General features: G+C 41.5%; 1 long non-coding RNA gene across 1 annotated transcript; it reads left to right on the forward strand.

Annotated features, from left to right (window-relative positions):
* The first annotated feature begins 2004 nt into the window (after positions 1-2004).
* LOC148027903 (uncharacterized) lies at positions 2005-3345 on the forward strand. The gene is made up of 3 exons (XR_015692558.1): positions 2005-2551; positions 2656-3130; positions 3211-3345. It is a non-coding gene; the product is annotated as an uncharacterized LOC148027903 (long non-coding RNA).
* The last annotated feature ends 5521 nt before the right edge of the window (positions 3346-8866 follow it).

Consider the following 8866-nt stretch of genomic DNA (forward strand, 5'->3'; position numbering starts at 1 on the left):
GAAAGCCCGTGATGGCAGTTTGCTTATCTTGGTACTCTATGTTGATGATATGCTGATAGTAGGGAAAGCTCATGATGAGCTAGATGCTCTTAAATCTCAGCTAAAGAAGAGCTTTGAGATGAAGGATTTGGGACAGGCCTCACATATACTTGGGATGCGCATTAAGCGCGATAGGCATCAGGGACTTTTGTATCTCTCACAGCGGGAGTACATTCATAAAGTCCTTGAGCGCTTCCGCATGCAGGACGTAAAGCCTATTGGCTGTCCATTACCTTCTTATGTGAAGGTATCACAGGCCGATTGTCCGCAGACAGATGAGCAGAGGGCCGAGATGGCCAAGATCCCTTATGCATCAGCCGTGGGCAGTTTGATGTATGCCATGATAGCCACTCGTCCAGATATTGTACATGCAGTTGGTGTTGTGGCACGCTATATGGCTACACCTGGCAGCAGACATTGGGATGCCGTGAAGGGTATCATGAGGTACCTGAAGGGCACAGCAGATATGTGTATTTGCTATGGCAGCCAGGATACAGGGGTCGTGGGGTACACTGACTCCGATTATGGAGGACATGCAGATAGTAGGAAGTCCACTTCTGGCTATGTATTCACCTATGCTGGAGGGGCTATCTCTTGGATGTCCAGGGTTCAGAAGTGTACGGCTTTGTCTACCACTGAGGCCGAGTATGTTGCAGCCACTGAGGCTTGCAAGGAGGCCATATGGTTAGGCCGTCTAGTTGCTGACCTTGGGATTGATGCTACACCTACACTGCATTCGGATTCTATGAGTGCCATTCAGTTGGCTAAGAATCCGGTCTTCCATGCGAAGACGAAACACATTGAGGTGAGGTATCACTTCATACGTGGTGTCGTGGAGGACAGGTCTGTTGACCTTGTCAAGATCTCCACTGACGAGAATCCTGCAGATTTGCTCACGAAGAGCCTCACTACTGAGCGCTTTGCCTTCCTCAGGAGGTTGATGGGCGTTGGATGAGATGTCACCTTTCCTCATCCCTTGTACCTATGTACATTTGTACTGTCTTTTCTTTTTCTTTTCTCTCTCACTAGGGTAGATTCGCCTTTAAGTGGGAGGTTGTTGGGGGTAAAGGCGCCTCCGCCGTGCCGCCCCGTGTATTACTACACTGACAGTACCCGCCACTGCACACTGCAGGTGGCGGGCGCCCATCACGTCACTTTATTATTTATTCTTTTAGTGACAGTTTGAATAAAGGAAGGCCCGGTCACACATTGTGACCGTTGGAGTTCCCATTTCTTGTCTCTCTCTTTCTTGCTCTTGCTCTCCCGCCATAGCTCGCGTGCAAGCTTCGATCCTTCTCACCTTTCATATAGAATGTATGTAAACAACGTTTGTTTAAATAGCACACAATATTACTATAAATTGTGTAGCTTTTACCTTGTTCACTTGAAAATTTATGTGCCTAGGACCTAGAAGTAAACCCGGAATTGAAAGTATTCATTCCAAGGATGGTAAAGCAGTCGAACATGAGTGTGTCATGGATTATGATTCTTGTTTATGATAGTTGTTTATTGGGATTTAGCATTGATTCCTCTCTTCTTTTGTGCTTGGTCTTTGGTTTTGTTGGGGCTTTAGGGTTGATTGTTCGCTTATCTTGTCTAACATGTTCGCTTATCTTGTGTAACATGAATCGTGACGTTTTTTCAAGTTTAGGGTTGATAGGCACTTTCTTATGGCACCATGCATGAGGGGTCAATCCTCGCAAGCTTGGCCCCAACAACGGGACCCTCCACGCACACGATCAAAGAGAATTGTAATTTTCATTTATCTTTTGATTTCTACTTTCAATGAATTGTATTGATTTATAATGATTTCATGAGGGGTGCCTCCATTTTTATTTTGTAGGTGACATTACCTTCTCAGCCTACCTGTGAAAGCTACGACAAGCGTGTTGCACCTCTGCCACACAATGATGGTGCCATCTTTTGAGAATCACTCACCGGTAAGAGTTTTGCAATACCATGCATAGTGTTCGATGGCATTATGGTGCTCTCTAAGATTTTGGCATTGTGATGTGGTGGGCACTCACTATGCATGTGCTTGCTTAGGGTCAAGCACCGTATGTGGAGATCACTCTCCCTAATGGCTCTCAAGTCAGGCAGTGCCATGCTGATATCCTTTGCCCAAAGAGACATGTGACAATGAAGAGGAGGGTCAGCATAGTTGTCCACTTGAGAAATGAGCATGGCATCTATATAGATATTCCTCGGTGAAAGACTAGTCGCGTTGTTGGTATCACACACACTCATGTTGTTGTTGATGCATGGTGACCAGGTCGATACTTGTTTTGGAAACTTAGAGAGAAAATTAGAGCTAGCTCACAAGAAGTATGAGAGAGGGCAATATACAAGAGCAAGACACTTATGGGACTTGCTAGAGGAGGAGGAGTGTACCATGACACAAGAAGAGTTCGTAGCCACTTTTGTGAAAAGGGTTATAGGCCATTACGATTCAAAGAAAGAGCATCACATCCAACACACAAAAAAACGTATTGTCGAGGGATATGATAAGCATGTGAGTATCTAATATTTATTCTCTTATGAGCAATGCAATATATTGGTTTAATTATCTCACATTTATTTTAACACATGTTTAAAAATGACTCGGGTGTGGCATAGAGATGGCCCCACACTAGAGAGCCTGAGGGATTTGCAAGTGGTGATATTGATGGGGCTTCATGTGGTGAGGGTGATGCCATCGACCATCACCATGAGTCGAAAGTAAAGGAGCAGAACTTACAAATGGAGGTAGATGGCTTGTTGTAGTGTGGTCCTGCCACTAGTGATGAAGACATGGCTCCCCATGTTAGTATTTATTGTCGATGCTTATGGATAATTTTGAGAAATACGTGGCTTGTGAGACTTGAATCATGGCTTGTGGCTTATTGGGATTGCAAGTTGATAGAAGGCAGCTATTCACATCCCTTCTTCTCTCACCTAAATCACCTGCACCTAGCCCCATCACCATCTCCTCCCCTCATGGGATTATTAGCCCTGTATGACATTGTAGGTATACTATTAGTAGTGGCATGATAGATGTTATGCAGAATGGGTCTATTGTCAAGACAAGGGGCCAAAAAAATGTCACATCAAGGTATGTTCATATCTCTTGGTATGCTTGTCATTGCATATGTTAGTTCTATGTGAAAGCATAATGGAGGATTTGCATTTTAGGTTGGAGAGTTGTGTGTACATAGAGCTTGTGGGATCATGGTCGAGGCTACACGTTGATATTGACAAGGCCTTGATTGATGCCTTGCTTCACCCTAAAGAGGCATCAACACGCACATCGAATCTATTTGCCATATGAGTAGTACATTGTACAATATGTAGTGTTGAGGGTTTAGGGTAATATCATAGTTTACATTACTAATGATAGTTTTGGTTCTAGATGGATGGAGCATGTGCTTCCAAGAGAGCACACACATGATGTGTGCTTTGTCGATAGTTTGTGGTATCTGTACTTGTCCATGATTGAGGAGCATGACACCGTGGCCTTGAAGAATTACTTTGACGGCACCAATCCCACGACAATCACTTTTATTTTTTTTCCAGTGGTTTTGAGGTTTGTATACCATGCGACCAAATTGTTATTTGCAAGGGACTTCCACTTGATCTTGATGGCGTGATATACATTCTTGTTTTGTTGCAGGTCACATTGGAGCCTATTCATTGTCTACAACCCTAGAGGATCAAGGTGCCATCTTATACCTCGATTCATTGGGGTGTATTGATCCCATGGAATGCTTGCCCCTTGTATACAAGTACACTGAATCCCTCCAACCCCATTTGCTTGTGTGGATTGTGATGTTGTTCCACATATTGTTTTTTGATCACTCGTGTGTATGTGTTACACGGTTGTGTATGCATTGTTTAGGTGTTGCGTAGAATGCGGAATGTGCCAACATGTTGTCAAAAGTGGATCAAATGAAGCTTGTGCACATAAAGGTTGTACTTTATGAACGTCACATAAGGGTTGCTCATGGTTTAGGGATTAGGGTAAAAGGCCCATCTAAACTTCTTTTTGTGTTTTGCTATAACTAGGGCCCTCAACAAGCAAATGCAATGGACTGCGGGTTCTACGTGATGGCTTACATGATAAGCATCATCAAGGGTGGGGTGATTGGAAAGCCACCAAAGCACTGGGTAAGAAATTTTCAAGTAAAGCAAAAATGGGTTTTGGTTTTTTGGGCATTTTTAAGGATTGCGTGTTGCCTCTTGCAGTTTAGGAGAAGATGGTTTGATGCTGAGTATGTGTGATCGACCGAGGAGGATCTTCGCAAGTGGGTTGTTACTGTGTTGGAGTGGTAGTTGAGTGGTAGTAGACATTCTCTTATAGTCTTTGGAGTGCAAGTTAGTGTTTGTAAGTTTCATGTATGACTTGATGAAATATGGATTTGAAATATGCTTTTTTTTTGTCATGTTTATGGAATTGGATCACTCTTATTATGGAATTTGAAATATACTTTTAGGATGATTTGAATGTGTTAAGGGAGGTAAATGCCAATATATGAATCCTCACTTTTTGTGAATTTGTAAGAGTAGTAATATCTATGAGATTACTTGCCATGAACAACTACTTATTTGAATGAGGATTGATAATGAATAGCTGAAGTGTTTCTAACATACTGAATTCACAAAGTACTTGATTTTGTGATGAGATAATCCCATGTTTCAAGAATGGACCATCATAGAGATGCAAGAGGTTCAGATTCTCTCATAGTCTTTGGAGTGTAAGTTAGCATGTGTAAGTTTCATGTATGACTTGATGAAATATGAATTTGAAATATGCTTTTATTGTGTCATGCTTATGGAATTGGATCACTCTTATTGTGGAATTTGAAATATACTTTCATGTATGACCTAATGGAATATGAAATTATGATAGACTCTTATTGTAGCATAAATTCTGATCATTGGTTGCTTCCTTAATTACGTAAGCCTCAAAATACATAGGTATAGACTTGGGAGATACATGAATGATAGATGGCTATTGTTCATGACTAATTTTATACATAGATATAGATATAATCTTAGGAGTGTAAGTTTTGGGTATGAGAGAGGTAATCATGAAATATAGTGTATCCAAGTCCAAAACATTTAGTGACATGTCCAAGTTCAATGTTATTGATGATTCTCCCCTTCCAATGTAATGGTGGCTATTGTTCATGACTAATTTTATGCATAGATATAGATATTGTTGGACACTATGAATTGATTTTAATTCCTTCACCTAGGAGCAATTGATTTTAATTAGTGTTTCATGTATGACTTGATGAAATATAAATTTGAAATATACTTTTATTGTGTCCTTCTTATGGAATTGGATCACATTATTCATTTAAATGCAAGCTAATTGTATGTAAAGCACGTTCCCCTAAAGTATATTTTTAAATGAATTTGAAATATACTTTTATTGTTTCTTGCTTATGGAATCAGATCATACTATTCATTTAAATGCAAGTTAATTGTATGTGAAGCACGTTCCCCTAAAGTATATTTTTAAATGAATTTGAAATATACTTTTATTGTGTCCTGATTATGGAATTGGATCACACTATTCATTCAAATGCAAGTCAATTGTATGTGAAGCACGTTCCCCTAAAGTATATTTTTAAATGAATTTGAAATATACTTTTATTGTGTCTTGCTTATGGAATTGGATCACACTATTCATTTAAATGCAAGTTAATTGTATGTGAAGCACGCTTCATGTATGACCTGATGGAATATGAAATTATGATACACTCTTATTGTAGCATAAATTCCGATCATTGGTTGCTTCCTTTATTACGTAAGCCTCATCTTGGTTATGCGTAAACATGTTGATTTTTCCATATAACAAAAATAGGTCCACTAGTTTCTAGCTAATGCAATAACAACTATAAACCATAAACATGTTTCATATGGAGTGCAATGCATATATAAAATAAAAATTGGTGGAATCCAAACAAGCAATGCTCAAGTATACAATAGCAACATCTAACATCTAGATGCCAGCACGGGAGTGATCACCTGCCCATTGTGAGACGTGAGGGAGAAATGTTGCTCCTCATAAGGCTCCATATAGAAACAATCTAAAATAGTGAGAGTGCCACTACATGCCTCATCATAGACTCGCACCAATCTACCTACCAAGATCGATGTTGCATCACATGGATCATGCCATAAGGTGAGAGGGAGCAAAGCATGGCACGTATGGCATGAAAAAATGACCATAGGGTCGACCAAGAATGTTTTCATGTAGCAATGACTGCAATATATGCGAGGTTTAGTGTTGAACCTCACTTGACTCCTTCCTCTCTAATGCTTGCGCTTTAGCACACCTATGACAAGAGGACGCATGGGTTGCATGGAAGAATCCAACTTCTCATTCAGGCGACGGTGAGATCTCCTTCCATGGCCTAGGTGTGTCTATGTCGCATTCACTTGGATTTGATGGACCCCACCCTTTTTTGGCATACCAATCTCCATAGGGGCAAACATGTGATCAAGAGAGCTCTTGAAACTTTGTAGTTTCTGCAAGCAAGCCTCTTTCTATGATAAGTCATATGAAGGAACCTCGTCCTCAATCCTCTTGAGAAGCCTCCTTAGGTCCTCTATAGAGGACACGAGATCCTCCTCATGCACCCCCTCCTATGAAGAAAGCTCCTCTAAATTAGGGCCTTCAGATGTAGGTACGCCAATTGGTGCATCACCAATTGCCCACAAGTTATTGATGATGGATAAAACTTGGTGAAGGTGTGGAAAGTGCCTCTCCAAGATCAGTCTCAAGCCGCATAAGTGTTCGTAGTCAGTGACCCAATCAACACAATCACAGTAATTTGATTGTATACTCACATGGTACCATTTCTCTTGTTGTGTTGTACTAGCCATCTTGAAGAGCATTATTCCCTAATTCACGACTTGAAGAGAGGATTGATCCCTCTCATACCATTGGAGTATCCTCTCCCTTGCAGTTAGTCTAGCAGTGTGACTCTTGCTTGATCCATAGACGGCAAAGCGCGCGGAGTCAGCTGTCATAAGTAATCATGTTTAAAGTCACTCAATCACACATAGTCATAAAACAAGCTCTATTATAGGTTGAATACGCTATCTATCTCTTGCTTTTGTTTGAAAAACTCGATTGCAGTTCCACCCATCCTAGTGTTGGGGGTAAAGGCGCCTCTGCCTAGCCACCCATGTATTACTACACTCATAGTCACTGCCACTGCACACTGCAGGTGGCGGGCGCCCGTCACTGTCACTTTATTCTTTATTCTTTTAGTGACAGTTTGAATAAAGGAAGGCCTGGTCACACATTGTGATTGTTGGAGTTTCCATTTCTTGTCTCTCTCTTTCTTGCTCTTGCTCTCCCGCCATAGCTCTTGAGTGCAAGCTTCGATCCTTCTCACCTTTCAACTGGTATCAGAGCTCGGCTTCCCGACTCTTGAGCTTGGCTCGTGGCATTCTCAGCTTCCCATCAACTCCCCACTTGCATTGGGTCTTCTTCCCCGCAGCCATAGCTCATTCTCTTGAGCCCTCGTCACTCCCCGGCTTCCCGAGCTTCTTCCCGGCCTATTGAGGCACCATCAGGGCATTGACATTGAGGTATTGCTTCATTTTTTCAGAGATTTATCTCAGTCCACAGGTCTAGGCAAACATGGCAGCCACCATTGAAGATTCCAACCTTCATATCTCCTTGCCACTGGTTGTGGGCTGCTAGAGGCTTGTTCCCATGCCTCTTTGGCTCATGTTTGAGCCTTCCAACCTCTCCAGATCTACCACGTGGACCAGCAAGAGCATCAGCAACAACATGCAAATCTGTGCCTTTTTTTGGATAGCCACCATTTAGCCACTTTAGCTCCAGCTCCAGCTTGGCATTCAGCACTTGTTCGGGCTACATTTCGGCCGGGCTTCTTGCACATGTATTGATACTTGGCATTGATCCTTTGAGATTAGGCATTGGTTGGTGGCTGAAAAGAGTGTTTCAAGATTGTTATAAACAATCCACAGACATTTGATGCTAGTGCTACATTCATAGTTTATGCCTATGCTTGTTTGGGCATGACTACATAACCGATTTGATGCCTATTGCATCCCGATTGATTTGGGGATTGAAGCTACATATAATGCTATGATTTTGGCTTGATTGTGGGGCTGGAAATACTCAGTTTATAATACTAAATGCATGCTGAATACTCTTGTGCTAAAGCTATCTTTCATGCTTTGACATATGCCTATTGATTCCGAGTGTATGTCTTGGGATATGCTATGATGTATTGATCATCGAGGGACGACTTCAACCTTGTCATTGGATCCGGATGCTTTTGGAAGCTTGAGCTTATTTCAGCCCGCACTTATTGACATCGGTCTATGCTTGACAGTGGTTAGTGTTTTGACAGTTATATGCTCTTTGGGAACATGCTTACCCAATGTCTACGGCTTGATGCATTTGTCTTGGCACAGTGTATCGTGTACTTGTTGAGCTTTAGTGCTCTCTGAAGACTTGACTTGGATTCTCATTTGCTATTCCAGAATTTTGTATTGGATGTCATTTTTTTTGGTTGTCAGAGATATTTATTGGGATGTATGTTTTGCTCATGGATGCTACCTACAATTGCTTTGTAGTTGTCATGCTCTTAGGATGCTATTGAGGCATTGTCTTCGTTACCTGTCTTTGGTACTTTGACTTGGTTTGATTGAGATGTTGAGCTTGTTTATCCGCCTTTTGAGCCAGTGGGAGCATCTTGTATGCTTGACCGACATTGAGCATGAGATTTATGCTATTTGAGCATTTTGCAGATACTTGAGACTTTGGGATCTCTTACACTTACATGTTACATGGTTC

This window comes from Lygodium microphyllum, chromosome 12, assembly GCF_053477565.2.
Source record: "Lygodium microphyllum isolate KBCC chromosome 12, Lygodium_microphyllum_v1.1.10, whole genome shotgun sequence".
In the NCBI taxonomy this organism is placed as follows: domain Eukaryota; kingdom Viridiplantae; phylum Streptophyta; class Polypodiopsida; order Schizaeales; family Lygodiaceae; genus Lygodium; species Lygodium microphyllum.